The 22576-nt window shown below is 36.5% G+C and overlaps 1 protein-coding gene across 13 annotated transcripts in view; it reads left to right on the top strand.

The window, feature by feature from the left end:
• ZPLD1 (zona pellucida like domain containing 1) overlaps nucleotides 1-22576 on the top strand; it is a 546704-nt gene that overhangs the window by 332767 nt on the left and 191361 nt on the right. The window contains exon 1 of one of the 13 annotated variants that reach the window (XM_045036882.1): nucleotides 1054-1395. The exons of the other annotated variants lie outside the window; for them this stretch is intronic. The gene's annotated coding sequence lies outside the window, so the exon portion shown is untranslated. Of the gene's footprint in view, nucleotides 1-1053; nucleotides 1396-22576 lie in introns of those variants that run through there. 13 annotated transcript variants of the gene reach the window in all.

Below are 22576 nucleotides of genomic sequence, written 5' to 3' on the forward strand. Positions count from 1 at the left end.
TGGGAAACTTTAGAGGCATTCTGAGAGAATCAAGTGGCTTGGAAAAGAACTGATTATTCCAAGGTTCAGGTTGGGGAGCAGAGACAGAAGCTGGGAAGGGAGGACCCATAAATCTCGGAGACCAAATGGATTGAAAATAGACCGGGAAGAATGTTGTATTTCCAAGGCAGAAATCAACTTATAATCATGTAAAATGTTGGATTAAGTTAGAGAAACAAAAATCTTGAGGACAACATTTAAAATTTTCATAACAAAGAAAACCTCAAAGCATACTCAAATTATTTTCTGTGATGGTACAAGAAGCTGATGTATACTTAAACGTTTTTAATGGTGTATTTAGTTCAGAATTTTTAACTGCTCTGTAGACTGGAGCTGCTGAGTACCTATTGAAAAAACTTGCAACTTATACTAGTAAATGCTAGCTTGTTGTTGTGTGTCTCATATGAATAAAGCCATGCTGCTGGCTGGAATGTTAGGGCTAGCTGTTGCTTGCCTTCAACATGGTTGGGTATAGAGACTTATGAAGCTGTTTGTAAAGACTTGAATCTTAAGATACGGCACTTGTCCCCATCAGCTGGTCACAGATATGCTTCTTTAGCATTTCCCTTGATTGACTGACCATCTAACAAAACTTTAATTTTTGACCCAAGCCAATTTCTCAAAGTCTACATCATGTAAGAGGAGAAATAGGGTTAAGACTCTGAGTTCCACAAGATTTTCTCCAGCATTTTCTTTCCTTATTTGAGGACTTCTTTATCTAAAAAATTTACAATCACACAAGTAGAAACCAAGCCAAGCCAAAAGAGAGGTAAGAGATGGATCTTGCAAGGAACTAGCATCCAAACTTTCCACTCATCCAAACTCAAGCTGTCTTTCAAGAGGATCCCATTCAACATTTTCTAGGAATCCTTTCTGAGGCCATTCAAGAACCTCCTGAATTTTTCCTTAAGTTCTTTTTTTTTTTTAAAGAAATGTTTATTTATTTTGAGAGAGAGAGAGAGAGAGAGAAAGAAAGCAGAGGAGGAGCAGAGGAGAGGGAGAAAATCATAAGCAGGCTCCGTGCTATCAGCATAGAACCCAAAGTGGGACTTGATCTCAGGAATTGTGAGATCATGACCTGAGCTAAAATCAAGAGTCAGTTGTTTTAACTGATTAAGTCATCTGGATATCCTGAATTCTTGTCATATGAGTAACCTACCCTATACTCTAGGACTAGTCTGGGTTGTGTGTTTTCTGATCTCTCATAGGTGTGTATTAAGTTGTCCTATATGTCAACGCAGAGTTATAAGTTTTGTGAAGGAAGGACATCTTCTGTCGTCTACTTGTACATTTTAGGCATGTATTAAATGCACTTCATGCTGATAAGTCCTGCAGAAGCAGAGAAAGTCCTCAAAGGTAAGGTTTCATATATTCTCAATGTTTTTTACTAGATAACAGGGGCAGTTAATACACATTAAATATCAAAGCACCATGAAAATAAAGAAAACACCTTTCAGATTCTAACAGAATACCTGTCTTTTCAGTCTTATTCCTACATTCTATTTCCTCTTGCTACAAGTAGCAAGCACATTGTTGGGCTAGACATGATTCTTCCATTAAAAGCAACTGTTCTGAATCAAGGAAAACAAAATTAAATAAAATGAGAAGGGAATGAGCAATAGTAACAGGCTCAACACCCTTTTGTTAGGGGATTAAAGCATTAATCATCCTATTATCTGCTATTTTGAGCTTTGCCAAAGTTGCTAGAGGTCGATAAGCATTAGTTCCAATTAAAGAACTTTAGAACTTTCCCTCTTATATCACCCACTGTTTTGGATTGAAAGAAGATGGATGATGATAACATGGTCTCGATAGTCTAATTGCAGCTTCTTTCCATTTTTTTTGCTAAGAAATTGTAGAAAAGGCCACTTTGGATTTAAAAAATTAAGAGCTTCATTGTCAGAAAGTATCACTAATGCATATAATTACTATTTTAGATTCTCAAGAAGGTCTAAAGACAGACATTTCATTTTAATACTTGCTATTCAATTGCATTAGTGACATTTGCTAATAACCTAAGGAAGTTACCTATTGCAGTGGTGAGTTTCAAGCTGTAAAGTTTAGCGTTTTGACATGGGATGCCAAAACTGTGTATAACGCACATAAAGAGAGCAAGAATCAATAAACATGTCAATTTAAAAATGTTAAAAACCTGAAATATTCCCCAATAACTCCATTAGGAAAGACAAAACATAATTGACAGTAGCAGTTATTTCTTGACAGACTGCCCAATAGACTGGCTTGCAGAATTGCCACAATTCACATTTAAAAAGTTAGGAGAACATGGGCAGATTGAGTTGGCAGGTAAACTAATTTTGCAAAGTGGAAAGCACGGGTAGGTTAATTACTGAAACTTCAAGATATTATTCTTCAGAGCTGTGCTTCCTTACCTAATGGACAGAGTAAAAAATAAAAATTTTACTGTTCTTCCACCTTTAGGAACTACCTCATATGATTAAAAAAATTGGATAATTAATCATTCAGTCTTTGATATTTTTCAATTATCCCTCAAACATCCTTCCTGGATAGTGAGATGAAAGCTCAGTGTCTCATTACCAGATGTTAGGTTTATTTGTGCATACTATTAAAACACTTAGTGGCCAGTTTATTTTGCTATTTAGAGAAGGAAGAAAGATGACTGAGTTTAAAAGTTGTGGTCTACTCCAGTGTGGTGCTTTGGCTGAAACGAAGTAGTCTCAAGCCAACCATAGAGATGAATCTGCTTGTTGTGCAGAGTGGGATTTTATGAGTGTACATTTAAAAGTTGCTTGATTTTTCTGATTATGAAAATTTGAGTTGAAAAGGAAGAATAAATTACTGGAAATCTCATCATCTAAAGAAAATTATTAATATTCTGATTTTATTTTTCACTTTTTCTGTGCAGAACATTCCTGTACACCATTGTCCATCTGTATATTCAATTGTGGATTTTTTTAGCTTAACATTATAGTTTAAGAATGTTCCCATGTTTGGGGCGCCTGGGTGGCTCAGTCGGTTGGGCGTCCAACTTCGGCTCAGGTCATGATCTCGCGGTCCGTGAGTTCGAGCCCCGCGTCGGGCTCTGTGCTGACAGCTCAGAGCCTGGAGCCTGTTTCAGATTCTGTGTCTCCCTCTCTCTCTGACCTTCCCCCATTCATGGTCTGTCTCTCTCTCTGTCTCAAAAATGAATAAACGTTAAAAAAAATTAAAAAAAAAGAATGTTCCCATGTTAACTCGAATGGATTTGTGGGATCTCTTGAGTGAGGGTTCTATAATTTACTTAGCTATTATCATATTGTTGAATAATTGAATAGTATTAAGTTTTTTCTATTTTAGTAAAGCTGTAGTAGAAATCTTTTAGAATATGGCTTTTTGGCATTTTGGGTTATTTTTCTAGGGTTGATTTACTAGGGTAGAATTTTTAGTCAAAGATATGATAATATAATAGGGTGATAAAAGAAGTTTTGACTGAGGTAGTAAGGCATAAGATAGGATATATTACATAGGAGTTATAAGACAAGTTGCCACATTTTAAGGAGATTATTAAAAGCCAGTTACATCTGTTTTATTTTATAACATCATGAATATAGAGGGTCATGATTCCAATCTTAGAGGGAATTTTGGGTGCAAGTTTTTTTTTGCTGTGAGTCTCCTCGCTTGCCCACCAGGGAAATAAATGAGGTGTGCTTGTACCTTACCTCACTTCAGGTAATTCAGCAATGCCCCTATTGGTTTGAATGATGTGTTGGACAGTTTTCAACTCACACTTGACAGACCAAAAGGTGGGTGACTGTCTGGATAAATGCTGTGATGAGGGTACAGAGGAGAAAATGCCAAATAGGACAATTTGAACTCCCAAAGGTTTTCCAGGCAAGGATGTATGAAACTTTCTCTTGGACACATGTTGACAGTTACATGAGAGAAAGCCAACATAGCTTCATTTTCAGTCCTGTCCAGAAAAGCTATTTGACATCATAGCAGATTCTTGGAGATTGAAAAGTTAAGTGCCAAGCCTAAGAAAAAGATGTGGTTGCTATTGTTGAGGATGCTGCTTGTCTCTGAAAGAGAAAGCAGAAAAGAGAAGGAGAAAAAGGAAAAACAGACTCAGAAACACAAGAGAAGACATTTTAAATTTTGGATGTGTTGAGTTTAAGGTATTGTGAGAATCCAGATGCAAGTGCCTAGCAAGCAGTGGACTCAGAGAGACTGGACTCAGAGAGGCCTTGATGAGAGATGTGGATATCGGATCAATCACATGTTCAAGAATGTTGGAGGCTTTAGACAGATCAAAGAGGGTATAGAGTGAATTGAATAGAGGGTCAAAGTCAGAATCCTGGCTCATATCTGCCTCGAAGAGGATGAGAAATTAGCAAGAGAATGAGAAAGGAAAAAGAGATCTAAGGAGATCCAGGACTGAGCAATGTCACTAAAGCCAATGTTGCAAAGAATTCCAAATAAGGCATAGTCAATAAGGAGGTCAGCAAGTTGGGTTTTTAAGATTCACTTGTTTTTGGCAAATAGTAGGACACTGGTGATTATATCCAGCTAGCCTCACTGTAATGATCAGGGCAGGATCCTGACTACAATGGGTTGAATGGAAAATGGGCAGAGAAAGGGAATCTTTGGGTGAAGACCATTATTTCTAGGCTCTTGATTGTGAAAGGAAGGGGAAATATATTTTAGTGAGAGAAAGGCTTGAAAGATCAAAGTAAAGACTTGAGCATGTGTGTAGATTATGGGAAAGGTGTCAGTAGAGTGCGGAAACAAAATGTAGGAGAGAGGATTAACTAATGGGCTTAGATCCCAGAGAAGACAAGAGGACATTAGATTAAGAGTCTTCTGGCCCTCTGGATTAGAAACTGTTAAACAGTCTAAGCTACATAAAGCAAGGAATGCCATGCAACCTTAAAAAGAATGAATCATTTTTTAGCATTGATATAGGGAAGTCTCCAATATATATTATAAATATAAAAAGCCAGATAAATAGTGTATTCAGTATGCTACTAGGACTACAATGAATGACCATATGGATTGTGTACTGATATGTGAATGATGTGCCTCTTGAATTGTGCATTGCATGGTCCTTTAGGTGACACATTACATTTGCTAGAGAACACTTTTCAAGATTCTCTATATTCCTTTGTTCTGGTCAATGTTCATAAGAGTCATTTTTTGATCATTTAAGTTTTATCTATTCAAGAATATTTATCAATCAGTCTGATGGATCAGATCTCTGCTCTGCTTGATAACTATGTTTTTAAATTAAACATTAATAAAATGGCCTTCTGATAATTTAGTTCTTCATGTCACTTGTTCACAGGAAGAGAATGTGTTGACATAATGACATGAGTGTTTCTGCCTGATGGTTGAGCCTCTCCTAAATGAATAAATTATCATTGTGGTGTATAATATCAGTCTGTGAGAACTTGATTAATGAGAGCCCACCCCTCAGAGTCAGACCTACATTAGTATGCTAACAAACTCATGTACCTTGCCCTGTTCCTGCAAGTTAAAGACCAGTTCCTAGACTATAGTGAATTCATTAAGCTCAGTTTTACTTGTGCAGGCTCCTTGTAGGCAGACATCTGGCCTTTTCCTGTTGATGTTGTTAAAGAAAAAATTATTCATGATATTTGTTGAGGATAGTAGGGAAGACTTTATTCAAGTGGACACTACCTCGATAGGTTTAGGGACCACTGCAATGCGATTTTGCTGTTAAGGAGAGAGATTGGGTTCAACTTTGAATATATCATGAGCAAGTGGTAATTTAGAGCTAAGGAGCATGGTGGGGATTAATGGATGGAAAATTACTAAAAGGAAACATTAGGAGTAAGGGGTGACTCTTGCTAAACTGGCCTAACAGGATTCTTGCTGAAGGCTGGCCAGAGTGATCATATCACCTGGGGGATGGTGGAGGCTGAGGAATCTGATTGGATATTGAGGGTGATCACATACTGAGGATGGGTATTCTGGCTAAACTGACTTAGTGGGATTCTCGCAGAGATAAACATACAAGGCCAAAAGTCAGGGCATAGTTGCAAAAGCTCAGAGTAGCCTCAGTAGAGTTTGGTCAAGAAGAAAATCTTGGTCAATGCCCCTTTGCTATATGGGCCATTTTCTTTTTCTGTTTCTTTTTTTTTTTTTTTTTAATTTTTTAAATGTTTATTTATTTCTGAGACACAGACAGAGCATGAGTGGGGGAGGGGCAGAGAGAGAGGGAGACACAGAATCCGAAGCGGGCTCCAGGCTCTGAGCTGTCAGCACAGAGCCCAACGCGGGGCTGGAACTCACAAACCGTAAGATCATGACCTGAGCCGAAGTTGGTCGCTCAACCGACTGAGCCACCCAGGCGCCCCGCCATTTTCTTTTTCTTTTCCTTCTTCTTTTTAAAGTTTACTTATTTATTTTGAGGATATGGGGGCAGAGAGAGGGGGAGAAAGAGAGAATTCCAAGCATGCTCTGTATTGTCAGTGCAGAACTTCATGTGAGGCTTGAACCCACAAACTGCAAGATCATGACCTGAGACAAAACTAAGAGTTGGACACTTAACTGATTGAGCTACCCAGGTGCCCCATGGGGGCATTTTCTACTCAAATGCAATGGCTTAATCATCTCAGTCTTCTAAAGAGTCTTGTGCATAGGGGCATGTGGGACCGTAGAAGGGTGTGAATATGTGGTATGGGGGAAAAACTGAATCGGAACCTGAAAAGGGTTGTTGGGCCTTCTTTAGGATGCAAGTAGGTTGTCTCAGTTGGCTAAGGACTGTTCCAGTCTTTAAGTTCCATATCCCAGGAATTTCTTCAGTTCCAGGTAAACTGGACCATAGGTCACCTTAGATTCAGCTCACATTGAAGACTAAAAAAAATGTATATATATAATATATTATCTATATAATATATAAATCCATATATATATAATGTATATAATATATATAAATCCATATTTATGGCTCCAGGGAATGGAGCCAAGAAGATGGGAGTTTGGACTGATCCCACATGACTGGGGAGTTGTTGAGAAAAGATGATGGGTTGGGGATGTTGAGAGTTGAAATGATCTAGGTAGGTCAAGGCTGGAGGTAAGGCCAGGTTGGTCACATGTCTAAGTGACACCTTGGGTCTGCATCTTCTGAGTCTAGTCTCCCATTCTGTGCTTACCAAGGGAGGCAACACTGACTGGAAGAGTAGTATACTGTCCCAATCAGGTAATCTTGTTTCTCAATCAGTCAAAGTGTGGAATAAAACAATTTAGGTGGGCAAGAGCGGGAAACCCTCAAGCAAGAAAAATACCAAAATAGTGCCTTCCTCATATCCATCCTCCTTTAGGGTTCTGTAGAATAATGGAATGTTAGAACTTGAAGGGACCTCAGTGTTTTTCTGGTCTGATTTTTCCCTTGGTCATCTGGGAGGGTTAAAATAATGTTTCCATTACAGCTGAGTATGTAAAGATTCATTGACATTTTCTCCACAGTTGTGAGAGTGAAGCAATCACTAAATAAGCAGTTCAATTTGGTTAAAAAGAACCACAACACAAACTATTAGCCAGTTTCTTGCAAGTCTCTTAACAATATTGCTTCAATGCTTAACATGCTAATCCACTGCTAAGATAATATCATATTGAAAAAGAGATTAATTCTACATAACATATAGACTGAGATTCATAACAGCCATATGGCTACTGATAAATGAGTGATCAGTATTTTAAAGAACAAACTCATTGCTCAATATTGAATAATCTTGTGATTACTGAATCTAAGAATAGCAGTCTGAGTTGTTATTAAATTCATTTCAGAAACAGTTGTTAAATGTTTGTAATTGTGGGCCAATACTTAGATGCTGTAGGGCAGAAATTAACAATTCATTTGCCCTGAATGGGTTAGTCTAGTGTGGTAGGCAGAATATACTAATTCCCCATCCCTCCCCCACCCCTTCCAAAGACACCTGTGTCCTAATCCTGGGAACCTGTGACTATGTTATGTTACATGGCAAGGAGGAATTAAGGTTGGAGATGGAATTAAGGTTGCTAGTTAGCTGACGTTAAAATAGGGAGATTATCTTGGGTTATCTGGGTGGGCCCCATGTAATAACAAGGCTCCTGAAAATATGGAGGAAGGAAACAGAAGTCAGTGTCAAACTTATGCAATGTGAGAAAGCCATTGCTGGCTTTGGAGATGGAAGAGAGCCACTGATCAAAGAATTCAAGAAGGTTCTAGAAGCTTTCAAGAAAAGGCAAGCAAATAGATTTCTCCTACAGCCTTCAGGAGGAACACAGCCCTGCTGACACCTTGCTTTTAACACAGTGAGGCTTGTTTTCGACTTCTGACTCCCAGAACTGTGAGTTAATAAATTTGTGCTGTTTTAAGCCACCAAGTTTGTGGTGATTTGTTATAGCTGCAATAGGAAACTAATACAACAAATAACAGAGATAAGTGAAGGTGTATCATGGAGACAACATGGAGTAGTGCCACTGTGGCAATCTGGAAATTGCTTACCCAACACATGGCTCATATCCAGCTCCAGCCAATATTTCTTAAGGGAATAAAGACTCAGAGTTGCCAAATTTTTCTGTTTTTCAAAATATGGTGAAAATACAGATTCTTATGTGAAAGTTAGTGTTTTTGTTTAATTGTTTGCAACTAATTCAAATAATAAAACAAATTCTTGCACATGTACACAAACAGATGCACATAAGGATGTTTATCACAGTATTGTTTGCAACAGCAAAGAAAAAGACACTAAATATCAAATATGGGTATAAGTAAATATAAATATATATGATAAAAATACATACTCTAGTCAAAATCTGTGAGCTATATATTCTAAACATGTTAAATAAAGATGTAAAGAAGAATGAGATACATAGCATATCCCATTTATTAGTATAAAATATACCCATAAAATAATATATTTTGTAGGGCTATTTATATGTAGAAATAAAGAAATGAATGTGATCAGGAATGGTAGCTGAATGGGTGCAAAATGCCAGGATAAAAGAGATATAATAATAGTAAAAGAGATGTGCATGGGCTGATGTTCATAGGCTATGAATGGAGGTACCCAATCAATTTTGAGTGATTACTATGTAGGCCAGAGCAGAAAAGACTGTAGGTATGATTAGACCCATAGGTTTCTTCTGGAGATACAAAGACAGCCAGGACATAGTCCATCCCTTCAAAATTTTCATGGAGAATTGGGGCAGAAAGATGTGTAAATGAGGTAGAATTAAAAAAAAACCCACAGTTATAAAAAAGTGAACATTCGTTCATTTATTCAACTTCCAATCAAATATTTATTAAGCATCTGCTATGCTCCCAGCAGTTTAGTGGCAGTGTGTTTGTGTAGTACAAGATTTGGTTTTAAGAGTAGCAAGAGCTCTGTTTATATTGCACCTAACCTCCGTGCCTACTGCAGTAGGTTCAATAATGGTGCCATGATTGTTAGCCTTTCTGGGTCTTGGATGCTTCTTTGGCATAATAGGCAATGATTGACTTTATGTTCTAGTTCCATGTGGGGTTGTTGCGAGGGAATAAGGGGGAAGACTCTTGTGAAGTGTGAAGCATTCTATGGATGGGAGACACCATTACCAGGCTTCATCTCTTTTTTGGAATTGTTCACCTTCTCCCTCCACTTTTCTTCTAACTTGCTACTGCCTCTGTCTCACCCAGGCTCACATTGCTGGTGCCCAAGACACTGCCATGGGAAATCAGGCTGTCCATTCCCCTTTATCTGGCTTGTGATTTAAACAAGGCAGATATTCCTAAAATACCTCCTTTATCACTAAGTCATAAACTCACAAGGGAAGGGATTTAGATGCCTTCCTCAATCTTGTGCATATTGTAGGAATCCCACAAGGCTCACCTTGGAAATTTCCTTTTGTATCTGTTTCCGATATTTCCATTAATTTTTTTCTAAATGACCTGCTGTGGTGAGAATGTGGTCATATTTTCCCTTTGTTCTAGACCTTCCTTTACCCATGTTTCACCAGTTGAAACCATCTTCTCCCCTATAGGCAGTTATAAAGACTCATTTGTGGGAAAAACTTGCCTGGAATAGAAGTATTCATGCTGTGATGTTTCCTGGAAAAAAAATTTATTCCTGATAATAGGCCTCAGAGTATCTACCTAATTCCCACTGATACACATCTGTTCCATAAAGAAACATCTCTTTGGAATCAGTGGGATTTCAGAACAACTCATCAAGGAAATACAAAAATCAGGTTGGGGGCAAATTTTCACTTTGAAACCAAATACCTCTATCACAATGATAGAACAATTCATATGTTGGGATTTATTAGCTCTTATTGACAATTTAAAACCATAAGCTTCTGATGAAACATTTACCTAAAAGTCATGAAGAGAGTGCTCTGCTTCATAGTTGGAGTTCTTGAATATTTTTGGTGTTAAAGCAGTGTCTGATTATAGGAGGATGTTAGCTATAAACTGAAGCTGTTTCCTGGAGGGAACACATTTTGCAATAACTCCCAGTCAACCGAAGTTCTCTGCAAACCAAGAAAGAGTTGAATTCCTCGTATTTACTTTTTATTGTTTGAAAATTGCTATTGCATTGCAAGTGTTATAGATGTTTTGGAAAGAAGAATGGGGCCTTATTAGAAACATCCCTGGGGCATAATTTAGCATTACTTGCAGGAGATGGAAGAAATGGTTTCATACTGAAAAAAAGCAATGTCTGAGAAATATTATCACTAACATGCTACTAACTCTAAAGGGTGGACTGATTAGAATCAGTAGGAGTTTGGCTACATAAAAACAGCATTATTAGAACTTGTGCAAAGAAGGGAAAGAGAACATAGCTGTATTGGTAAGGTAGGTTGTGCTGGGGAAGAAGCCCAATCCAAGGAATCTCTTAAAGGGTGAAAAAGGCATTAATATGTCCCTTGCAGAGCTGTTACCCATCGGTTTATTCTTCCAAAGGACTGAGTGTGTTTTATGAAGTGTAAATATGACTCATGGGCCTCTGGGGTATTCTGCAGGTGGGAAATATTACAAAGAGAATAAAATCACTAAAGTTTTGACTCATCTCCAGATGTGCAACGTTGAAAGTGAAATTTGGATTTGAATCCAGATTGTTGTTGTTGTTGCTGTTTTCCCCCATGGAAACTCCTTTACTACCAAATGTGATGTTTGAAATATTTTTTGTACCAATTGAACATTCATTTCACAAAACATTTTAATTATAGTTCTCATGGTCTTCCCATGTTTGTTCTGACAATATAAATTATTTTTATCTCAAAATAGTTGCAAGGCAAAAGAAATTAACCTAAATGATTAGGGTAATAAAACATCATTTGATTTTTGAGAGCATACCTTTTAGAATCTGGGTTAATTAAAAAATATTTTTATTTAAATTAGTTTTTTTAATTATAACAAAGTAAACCATGCATATAATAAAAAATTCAAATAGTGCATGATGAGTTTAAAATGGAAAGTAAAGATATCTCATTCTGACTCCCAGTCTCATGCCCCAGAGGTTAACCACTAACTTTCTTTTATATGCTCTTTTATGTTCCTGTAAGATCATTTTACTCTGTGTATGCAAGAATTACATAACATGCATCCTATATCTCTTTGATTATACGAGTGATTATGTGCATCCTGTTTTATACCTTGCTGTCTTCACTCACCAGAATATCTTGGTCATCTTCTTTCCAAATCAGTGAATTTAGACATTTCTTTTCCAACAGTGATACATTATTCTATTTTGGGTTTTTACCGTAATGATTTAAACAGTTCTCTATTGATATACGTTTAGGTTGTCACTCCTGCTGTGTGTATGTGTGCACAGATGCATGCAGGCATACTAAAACAAGCGGTGTTACAGTTGATCTCCTCATATGTGTGTTTGTACATTCATGTGGGCATAACTGGAGGAAAAATTCCTACATGTAGGATTTCTTGGCCAAATGGAAAATATGTGTGTTACATTTTACCAGATATTTCCAAATTGTCTTTATAGAGGGAATGTCAGTCAGCATCTCTTCTCTAACAAAAGTGCAGTAAATGAACTTAATGTTAATTCCCTCAGGGGAATTGTGTACTATCAAACTCTGACATTGGTATCCCATTGCTATATTTGTATATCTTTTGTAAAAGAGTGAGTTTGAGGATCTTTCTCTATGTTTGTTTTCCATTTAATTTCTTGGTTTCTGAAATTCTAGTTCATGTCTTTGGCCTAATTTTCTAACAGATTGCTTAGTTATTTCTTATTGATTTGTTAGACCTTTTCATATATTAAGGAAATTATTCATTATTTTCTCATACATCTTTAAAATGGTTTTCCTAGTTTTTTTTTTGCATTGTATCTTTGTAATTATTTTTTACACATTAAATTAAGAAAGTTTATATATCAGCATGGATCAAATTCTTCCTTTAGGATTTCTGGTTTGATGTTTAGAAAGGTTTTTCTCACTCTAAGTTTATGAAAATATTCAGTCACATTTTATTCAAGTTCTACATTTTAATTCTTTTTACACTTAGATCTTTGATTCATCTAATATATATTTAGTAGTAAGGAATGAGGTAGAGAATTCTTTTAAATATTTTTCCAAATGGTCATTTTTTTCTCTGAGCCTACTTAAATTGAATAATTTATCATTTCCCTAATGAAATAAAATTCCGTGTTCATTAAAAATAAAATTCCCATGTATATTTAGCTTTGTTTTCAACTATTTACTTTGTCTTTTTGATTTTGATATGTTTTACTCTGCTAGTGCCAAATAATTTCAATGACAGTTGCTTTAAAGCATGTTAACTGTCTAGTGAGGCTAGTTCCCCTTCATGACTCCTCTGTCAATGGAATTTTCCTAACAGGTGTGTTCATTTTTCTAGATGACCTTGATCATCATAAGAAACACTGAAAAAATTGTAAGATTACATTGATTTAATAGATTAATTTGGGAAAGAATCGGAATCTTTGCAATATTGAATTTTCATCTTGATCTTTCAAGGTTCTTGTGAAATATAATTTTAGTCTCCCCCCAATTTACTACTATTGTAAATGGGGTATTTTCTTCTACTATTTTGAAATTTTTGGTGTATTTAAAAAATATGTTGGTCTGCAGTGTTGTATGAATATGATTAGTTTGGTTTGAGTATTATATGGATGTATAGAAACTTTTATCTATCAGTCTACCATCCGTATATTTTTTATAGCTGTGTTATTCTTTGTAATGAGTTTGAAAATTTGCCTCCTTTTTCATGCTCTGGAATATTTACCCTCAGAACTATGTTTTCTGAAGGTTTGATAAAATTCACACTATCTGGACAATTTTCATCCACATTTCAAATGAATTTCCACAGTATAGAAAAATGTATTCCTCTATAATTCAGTTTTTATTTTTGTATTTATATCCCATATTGTAAATTTTATTTGCTTTCTTTATCTTGTTCAGTTTAACTCCTTAAAAATTTTTTTTATTGGGGTTTTGAAGGAATCAACTCTTGACTGTATTTTCTTGCCTAATTTATTCTTTTCCTATTTCACTTTTATTATTCTCTTCCTTTAATTTTCAAGTTTTGGGTTTTTTCCTAGCTTTTGAATTGAATTATTACTTTATTTTATTTTTCCTTCTTTCGTAATACTGTTTAGAATATGATTATTCTGTTAAAACATTGCTGTAGCTATGTTTTATAGGTACTGATGTGTTGGGTATTTACAATAGTTATCTTCCAGTTAGGCTACAATCTAAAATCTTGATGTGAAAAAAAAAATTCAAGTGGTTGGAGTTTTTTCTTTGTTTTCTCTTTTTTGCATCGTGTAAGTGTTTGTTTTATTCTATTATGGCCAATGAATACTTCCTGTACTATTTACACTTTGTATAAATTATTGTGGTTTTCTCTATGACTTAATACGTAATCAGTTTTCAGACATGTTCCATGGGCCCTCCAAAAAAAGATGCATTCTCTTTTTGGGTGATAATAGAATTCAGTGAATCACTCATTCACTCAATAATTTATAACTACATATTCTCATTTTTAATTTAAGTATTTATTTGTGCCAGATTTCATTCTAGGCAGAAAGGATGGTAGAGTGAATAAGACAAAATAAATCTCTGTGTTTGTAAACTTTCATTCTAGTAAAAAAGATGGAGAGTAATTAAGCAAATATATACAGGTACATTTTTGTTACTGACAAATGCTTTAAAGAAAATTAAATTGGGGGGCACCTGGGTGGCTCGGTCAGTTAAGCACAAACTCTTGATTTTGGCTCAGGTCATGATCTCATGATTTGTTTATCAGCCCCATAGTCTGACTCTGTGCTCACAGCCTGCTTGGGATTCTCTGTCCCTCTCTCTGTGCCCCTCCCCTGCTCATTCTCCCTCTCTCTCTCAAAATAAATTAATAAACTTAAAAAAGAAAAGAAAAGTAAATCAGGTAAGGAGAAGTGGAATGGCTGAGGAGGTGGGAGAGCACCATGTGAGGGTCCTAACAAAGGCTTCCCTGAGAGGTGACAGTTGAGCAGGGGCTCCCAGAAGTGAATGAGTGAGCAGTAAGACAGAGGGAACAGCAAATCTGGCAGAGGAGCAGAATTGGTGGTGATAAAACCTATGCATCACAGGAGGGAAGCACAAAGGTCCGTATGACTAGCATGGAGTGAGTGAAGAGCAACATGGTAGAAGGTAGGTCAGAGAGAGAGAAGAAAGCCATGATAATTAGTTTGGAAAGCTATCAGAGGTTTTTGAAACAGAGGGTGACACAATCTTATTTGTGCTTTTAAAATGTCATTCACGTGGTTACCTATCAATGATGTCTGCTTTATTATGATTTTTAAATATTCTATGTATCTTTACTTATTATACTTTTGCCTAGTTAATTTGTCAAAGTCTCAGGATTGGGGTAAAGGCTTCTTTCTGTTTATTTCTGGCTTGCATGCCATGCTTTCTTTATGTGCTTTAATGGTAAGTTAGTTAGGGATAAAAGTTTTTTTTTTTTAATTTTTTTTCCAACATTTTTATTTATTTTTGGGACAGAGAGAGACAGAGCATGAACGGGGGAGGGGCAGAGAGAGAGGGAGACACAGAATCGGAAACAGGATCCAGGCTCCGAGCCATCAGCCCAGAGCCTGACGCGGGGCTCGAACTCACGGACCGCGAGATCGTGACCTGGCTGAAGTCGGACGCTTAACCGACTGCGCCACCCAGGCGCCCCAGGGATAAAAGTTTTAAGCAGATTGGATTTTCATTGTGGATTGTATTTTTATTATTTTGTATATCTTTCTTTCCATGTGTAATGATTTTTTTGCTTGAATTCACCCATTATATGTTAATATTACAATGCTTGGAATGTTTTCATTCACATGTGCTTGGTATGCCTTTGCTTATCCCTTTCTCTAAAAAATTATGTCATTTTTTTTCCTCTATATTTATCTGTGTCATACAAAGAGTTGGATTTTAAAATCCAGTCTGTCTTTGTCTTTTGCTAAAGATCTATTTTTTAAAAATGTTTATTTATTTATTTTGAGGGGGGGCTTGGGGAGGGGCAGAGAGAGAGAAAAAATCCCAAGCAGGCTCTGCACCTACAGCGCAGAGGCTGATGCGGGGCTGGATCCCATGAATCATGAGATCATGACCTGAGCCAAAATCAAGACTGGAACAGTTAACTGACTGAGCCACCCAGGCATCCCTAAATGATCTGTTTTTGTTTGGTGTATTTTTTCATTTTGTCATTAGATTTATACTCTATGTTTCAGTGTTTGGTGGTTAGCTCTTTAAATTCATAGGTAGTTAAGTCAGTTTCTTGACTTCACATGGTTTATATTGAATAGTCACTTGGAAATTTGTAGAAGTTAACACACATAGTTCTCTACCACTTTCCCTCTTAATAATCTACCGCCTTTGAGAATATTTACATTCTGTCCTACAGTCTATTCCCCTCAGCCATTTAGACATTTCCAATTTCTTCCTTCCACAGCAAATTTCCTGAGCTCTTTATTTTAATTATTTTTTGTTTTTACTCACACATTTTTTTTTTTAAATTCAAGAAAGCCTCAGAAATGTATGGTATTCTTGCTTTTCTTGTAAGGATTGTTTTAATACTTAAATAAAATTTGGCTACGTACACCATTTTAAGGTTGAGTTTATTTCCCATGAGAGTTTATAGACACTGTTGTACAAATTGGAAAATTTTTTCCTCTATTATATCATCTTTGTCAATGTTAATATAAGTACCAGGATCCTCCATTTGTCTCTAATTGATCCATCGTCTTCTCTCTAATCGTGCATCTTTTCATCTTTTTAATCCTGTTCTCTCTGACTATATTTTTAAAACTTCCTTCTATTACTCAGCATTCAAAAAGAACGAAATCTTGCCATTTGCAACAACAAAGATGGAACTAGAGTGTATTATGCTGAGTGAAATAAGTCAGTCAGAGAAATGCAATTACATGATTTCACTCATATGTGGAATTTAAGAAACAAAACAGATGAACATAGGGGAAGGGAAGGAAAAATTAGATAAAGACAGAGAAGAAGACAGACTATAAAAGACTTAAATACAGGGAACAAACTGAGAGTTGTTGGAGGGGAGGTAGGTAGGGGCGTGGGCTAAATGAGTGATGGGCATTAAGGAGGGCATTTGTTGGGATGAGCACTGGCTGTTGTATGTAAGTGATGAATCACAGGGTTCTACTCCTGAAACCAATACTACACTGTATGTTAACTAGAATTTTTTTTTAAATGTCTATTTATTTTTGACAGAGAGAGAGAGACAGACAGAGTGCAAGTAGAGGAGGGGCAGAGAGAGAGGGAGACACAGAATCTGAAGCAGGCTCCAGGCTCCAGGCTGTCAGCACAGAGCCTGTTGAGGGGCTGAAACCTATGAACCATGAGATCATGACCTGAGGCGAAGTTGGACGCCCAACCGACTGAGCCACCCAGGTTCCCCAAACTTGAATTTAAATAAATAAATTATGTACTTAAAAAAAGGAAAGGAAAATAAATTCATTCACCATAAAAAATAAAAAGTAAAATTGCCTTCTAATTTTAGGTGCTTTTCATGTGGTTTTCATTTCTGTGATGATTTTATTTCATTTTTTTGGGAGCTTTCATTTATCATCCATCTGCTAATTCTTACCATCTCTCCTTTGGTTTCTTTGTCTTATTTGAGTTCTTTTTCTCCAAGAGTCTATGTTAACTCTATTTAGAATTTATTTTTTTTGACAATTTCTTCTGTCTCTTTGAAATGCTCCTCAGTGTTCAGTTTAGTTTAGTTTTTTTTTTTTTTTTTTCTGCACAAAAAGGTGGTTTTACTAAAGTACTGGGACAGGACCTGTGAGCAGAAAGATCTGCCCTGGGATTGTGAGGGGTGACTGATTGTATTCTTGGGAGTTGGGGGAGATAAAGACAAGGGGAAGTTTCCAAAAGCATTTTTATATACTAAAAAAGACTCACAGGATCCTGGAGGCCTGGCTATTGTCAAGCTAAGGTTGTTTTTTCTTCTAGCAAGTCATTAACATTAATTTTTGCTTCTTACATGCTTTTCTAACTCCTCTGTAATACCTTAGTGTAGACCTTGTGCTGGTTCTTTGGTTCATCTTTGAGTGTGGTCTCCTGGACCTAGGCCTCTATTTGCCCAGCAGTGGTGTTGGGGAGGATGGGAGGACAGATCTGGTCTTAACAGACAGATCTGTAAGATCTGTAAGATCCAGTAAGATCAGGACAGTCTTACAGCTTTCTACAAAAGCCTCTTTATCATTTTCCCTCTAATGCATGTCTCCCCTTAGTTTTTATGTCTTTCTTTTTGGGGATAATCAGGAGGTCCTTATGGGTTGCAGGGAATGTTGGAATGTCAGAAGTCCTTCATGGGCAGTCCAGCGTGTATAAGTCTGAAGATCCCACTGCCACTGGTGTTGAACCACAATTGCCACTTAACCATCTCTGTGATTCTCTGATGCTCCTCTGGCCTGCTTCCCTGCTCAGGAGGCACTATCGTTGCTTTTGGCAGCTGTGCCTCCTAGTTTGAGATTTGGATCTGTGCATTCCCAGTTTCATTAGAGACAATGTTTTTTTTTCACATTTTGCTGCTTTATTGTGCTTTGGGGGAGGCCTGGTAAACAAAAGGCCATTTGCTCCTCTACTTTTAATTGGAAATCCCCATACCAGTGGTTTATTGTGTTTTTTTTCAGTCTAAAGAAATCTCATTACAAATGACTTTTAAAGAATTCACAGTGACTCAATTGTGTGAAAAAGTTATCAAAAAATAAATTTACTAGGGCATCACCAAAACCACTGAGAAGACCAGGAGTTTCTAGCTAGCAGTAGTGTTCATTCAAGCTCATATTCCCAGAACATTTATTATTGAGTCATTAACTCATAAAATGGTGGGTTGGAATGTGTAAAAGCAAAGTTTGGGATTGCACTGGCAGGTTTTAATTTCAGTCCAATTAGTTTCAACATTATTTAGGAGGGAATGAGAGAGTCATTGACATCTTTCCCCAGGAAGTCATTTGATTAGAACTCTGTTTAAGAAAGATGGATTGGAGAGAGAAGAGAGGAAAGATTAACAGAGAATATTGGTTAAGAGGCTACTACAGATACAGTTTTAGAATTTGCATCATTTTTTCACTCACTACTTCAGATTTACCAATTCTGAATTAAATAATGAATAGAAAAGGGAAATAATACTTATATTTTGACCAACTCTAGTGTAAATGGCATTTTTCACAGTGCTTATGCTTCTCCATTACCAAAATACTACAAGTTCTCATTTTTAGTCAGATATAATTGATAACCATCTAAAATATACATAGGCTATGGACCAAGATAGTGACATAGGAAGCTCTTAATACTCCCTTTTCCTACGGACACACCAAATATGTAGCTTCAGTGGAGCAGTTCCCTCAGACAGAAATTCAGAAACTAATTGAATGACTCCTAAACATTGGGAGATTGAGAGAATACTCACCTTGAAATGGGTAGGAGAAGCTAAGACACACTCATGCCTTAAATTCTACTCCCAATGTTGTAGTGCCATACTCCCAACTCCCAGATTCTCCATAGAGAATGAAGAGTTTGAGACATACCTCAAAAAGTTGAGAGGGCCTCACCTTTTAAGGCTGCCACCTGAGAGATAGGTCTCCCAAATTATCTAGCCTCTGCAAGCCAATGGGGCTTGTGTTCATGAGTCCTACAGGACTGGAGTAAACAAAGAAGCAGTTGTTAGCAAGCGGGCAAACAGTCACAGTAGCCATCCCCTCAGGGCTCAATGCAGAGGGAACAGAGAAAAATTCCCACTGTATATTTGCCAGTATACTAATATTCCAATGTATATTATGGATATACAGTATAAACATGTAAATGTGACCGCAAAAACATAAAATGTGGGAAAGAAGAGAGTAAAAATCTAGACCTTTGGCATGTGTTTGAAGTTGTTATTGGCTTAAAATATACTGTTATAACTGTAACAGTTTAAGCATCATGGTAATCAGAAAACAAAAACCTGTTGGTGTCCCTGGGTGGCTCATTGGGTTAAGTATCTGACTCCTGATTTTGGCTCAGGTCATGATCTCATGGTTCATGGGTTTGAGCCCCGCACCAGGTCAAAATAAATGAAAATAAGCCTAAACAAACCAAAACAAAAACCTACAGTACATACACAAAAGATAGAAGAACCAAAACATACAACCACAGAAAATCATAAATCACTAAAGAAGAGAGAAAGAGGAAGAAAGCTATTACAAAATAGGACACAATAAACAAAATGACAATAGCAAGTCTATACCTGTCAATAATTAGTTTAAATGTGAATGGGCTAAGTTTTCCAATCAAAAGATATACAGTGGATGAATGAATAAAAACCAGGACCTAATTATATGTTACCAGCAAGAGACTCACTTCAGCTTTAAGGCCACACAAACTGAAAGTGAAAGGATAGAAAAAAATTATTCCATGCAAATGGAAGCCAAAGAGAAGTTAGGAATAACTATACTTATATCAGATGAAATAGACTTTAAAACAAAGATTGTAACAAGAGACAAATAAGGTCATTAGATGATGTTAAGGGGGTCAATTCACAAGAGTATGTAACATTTGTAAATATTTACACACCCAACATTGAGGCACCTCAATGATTAGATTAATTTGCTTAAATATTTCTTTTCATTATTGAATATTGTTATTAAATTACAAATTTCTAAAATATTTAGAATGCAGTGATATAGAGAAGCTTAGATTGGAACCAGATTGTGAAAGATTTTGAGTCTTAGACAAAGTCTATTATTTTTATTTAACATATATTAAAGTAATATATGCTGATATTAAAAACTTGTTGCTTTAAAAAAAATGTAGAGCCTTGGTCAAAGATCACTTTAAAAGGGACAATTGTCTGGGGAAGAAAGGAGAGAAAGAGTGATTGGCAGGAGAATAGTTAGGTCACTGAGGCTGTCTAGATGAGGTAGTGGTAGCATATGAAAAATAAATATAGAACAGATACCAGCAAATTTTTGCACCCATATTCCACAGTATTTCTTTCAAAGAATATTACTCTATGGTCAGTTTTCCCTATTTTGTGGACTTTTGGACATATGTGAAATGTAAGAAAAATGAGCTTGACATAAAATTACATTTGTAAGCAATATAACTAAATTGAAACACTTTGCTTTAATGAATGGCAAATGAAGCTAGTATATCCCTTTTCCCCATGCTGACATAGTTCTGATCTTCAGAGACTGACTGCTTTTCTTATTTAATGGGAAGATAATTCCTAAATTTTCCACCTTCCTTGGTTTGGTCTCAATCCTCCTCAACACTCAGTTATAACCCCTGGGACAGTTCTACTTCCACCGTTATGAGATCCTTTTCCTGTATCCCTAGATGCTGCCTACCTCAGCTGTGGGCAACTTGTGCTTCAAGGATCTTGAAAACTTTCTAGTTTGTCTATAAGAAGTAGAAATAATTTCCTCAAGTTTACTTTTGTTCTCTGTGACTTCTTTGTTAACAATTCTCTCTTGCTCTTTCCCTTGTTATCTTCTGTTTTCCATGGAGCTATTCCCTCCCCAAACTATTCTCCAAACTCCTTTCTTTAGGTCACTTCTCAGAAGGAACAGCCTTAATCTTTATTTTTACAGTTCCATTTTAGATGGGAAACATTGTAGAGTGAGAGGATTGGCAGTTGATTGGATTCAGATGAGAGGGAGTGAGAAGAATAAATGGAGGATAAAGATGATCAGGGTATGCCAGCCTGGGTGCCTGGGAGAATGTGATTCATTAATAGATAATGACAAGTAAGGGGGAACTTGGCTATATTACATTTGAGGCCCTAAATCTGTCATTTAAGTATAGCTGTACAGCAGTCGTTTGGAAATGGCAGTCTAGCTTGGCAGATACAATGAGTCTGTGGTAAAATTTGCTCATGGACATATAGGAAGGATAAATCTTGAAGTGAAAACATGTGAAAATAGTGAGTTTGAAAAGATACATGGAGAAGCAAAGATGAACAGAGCAAAAGGTCATGGACAGTTTGCTTTGTTCATTATCTTTGACAATCTTCCTTCTCTTTTATTGGTCAGAAGTCTAGTTAACTCACTGAGGGTGTCCTCCTGGCCAACTTTTAGCAGCTGGAAGTCATTGTTTTTACTTTTGGATCCACTCTCCTTCTCATTGGCCTGGGGTATGGGGATTTGACAAACCTAGTCTCTAGTGGTTTATCTCATTCAGTGCCATTTTGTACTAGAATTAAAAGTCCCCAACCTGAGCTGCATATCCCAAGTATGTACTCTGCTTTTATATCATATCAAAGTTTCTCCAAGTTAATCCAGAGAGAGAAACCCCAAGTATTCTTTTTTCCTTTCTGAGTCTATGGCAATGAACAGTAATGAAAGTGTAGTCTTTGTGAATGGAAAAAAAAATGATCTGCACCCATATTTGTATGCTCTGGGAACATTTTAGTGCTTCCAAATAGCTTTTGCTTGAATATATTTCTTTATAGTAATGGCTATCTCAGCTGCACCCATGTGAAAAGCTTTTAATTTGATTAAATTTATGCTAGGAGTTGTTGGAAATTGGAGCTTTGCAGGGGTTCCTCTCATTGTAATTCTCATGTGAATTTGTCCCCTGCAAAGTTATGCAGCTCTCCATCTGGCCATATTCATAAGCCATCCTTCTAGTACAACTTTGATAAAATGCATCAGCTTCCTTGGAATTAGATTAGCATCTCAATATGAGAGTTTTCCAGGCTCTATCTGGTGATGGGAGATGAAAGCCTCATATATTAAAATGCTGCTTTGTTTGCTTTTATGTCATGATGGACCCTGTGGAGGAAGAAGACAATTAGATCTAAATATCTTTTCATTTGTTGTTACAGATTTCTCTCCTTCCATGGCTTGATATTAATACCTTCTTTTCCAGTGTTATCTACTGTAAACATTATATGATAGCAATGGAAAGTTAACTAGTACACTTCAAACTAGCATTTGCTTCTTCTAACTACTTCAGAAATCTTCTCAGGGCAAGATGTGGGTTCTTTGTGCTTCATTATCAATTACCACCATTCTAGATAAGGTAATACATGAAATAGTTAATTTTCTCCTCAGAATTTCATGTCCAAAAATAA

Source organism: Felis catus, chromosome C2 (genome assembly GCF_018350175.1).
Source record: "Felis catus isolate Fca126 chromosome C2, F.catus_Fca126_mat1.0, whole genome shotgun sequence".
In the NCBI taxonomy this organism is placed as follows: domain Eukaryota; kingdom Metazoa; phylum Chordata; class Mammalia; order Carnivora; family Felidae; genus Felis; species Felis catus.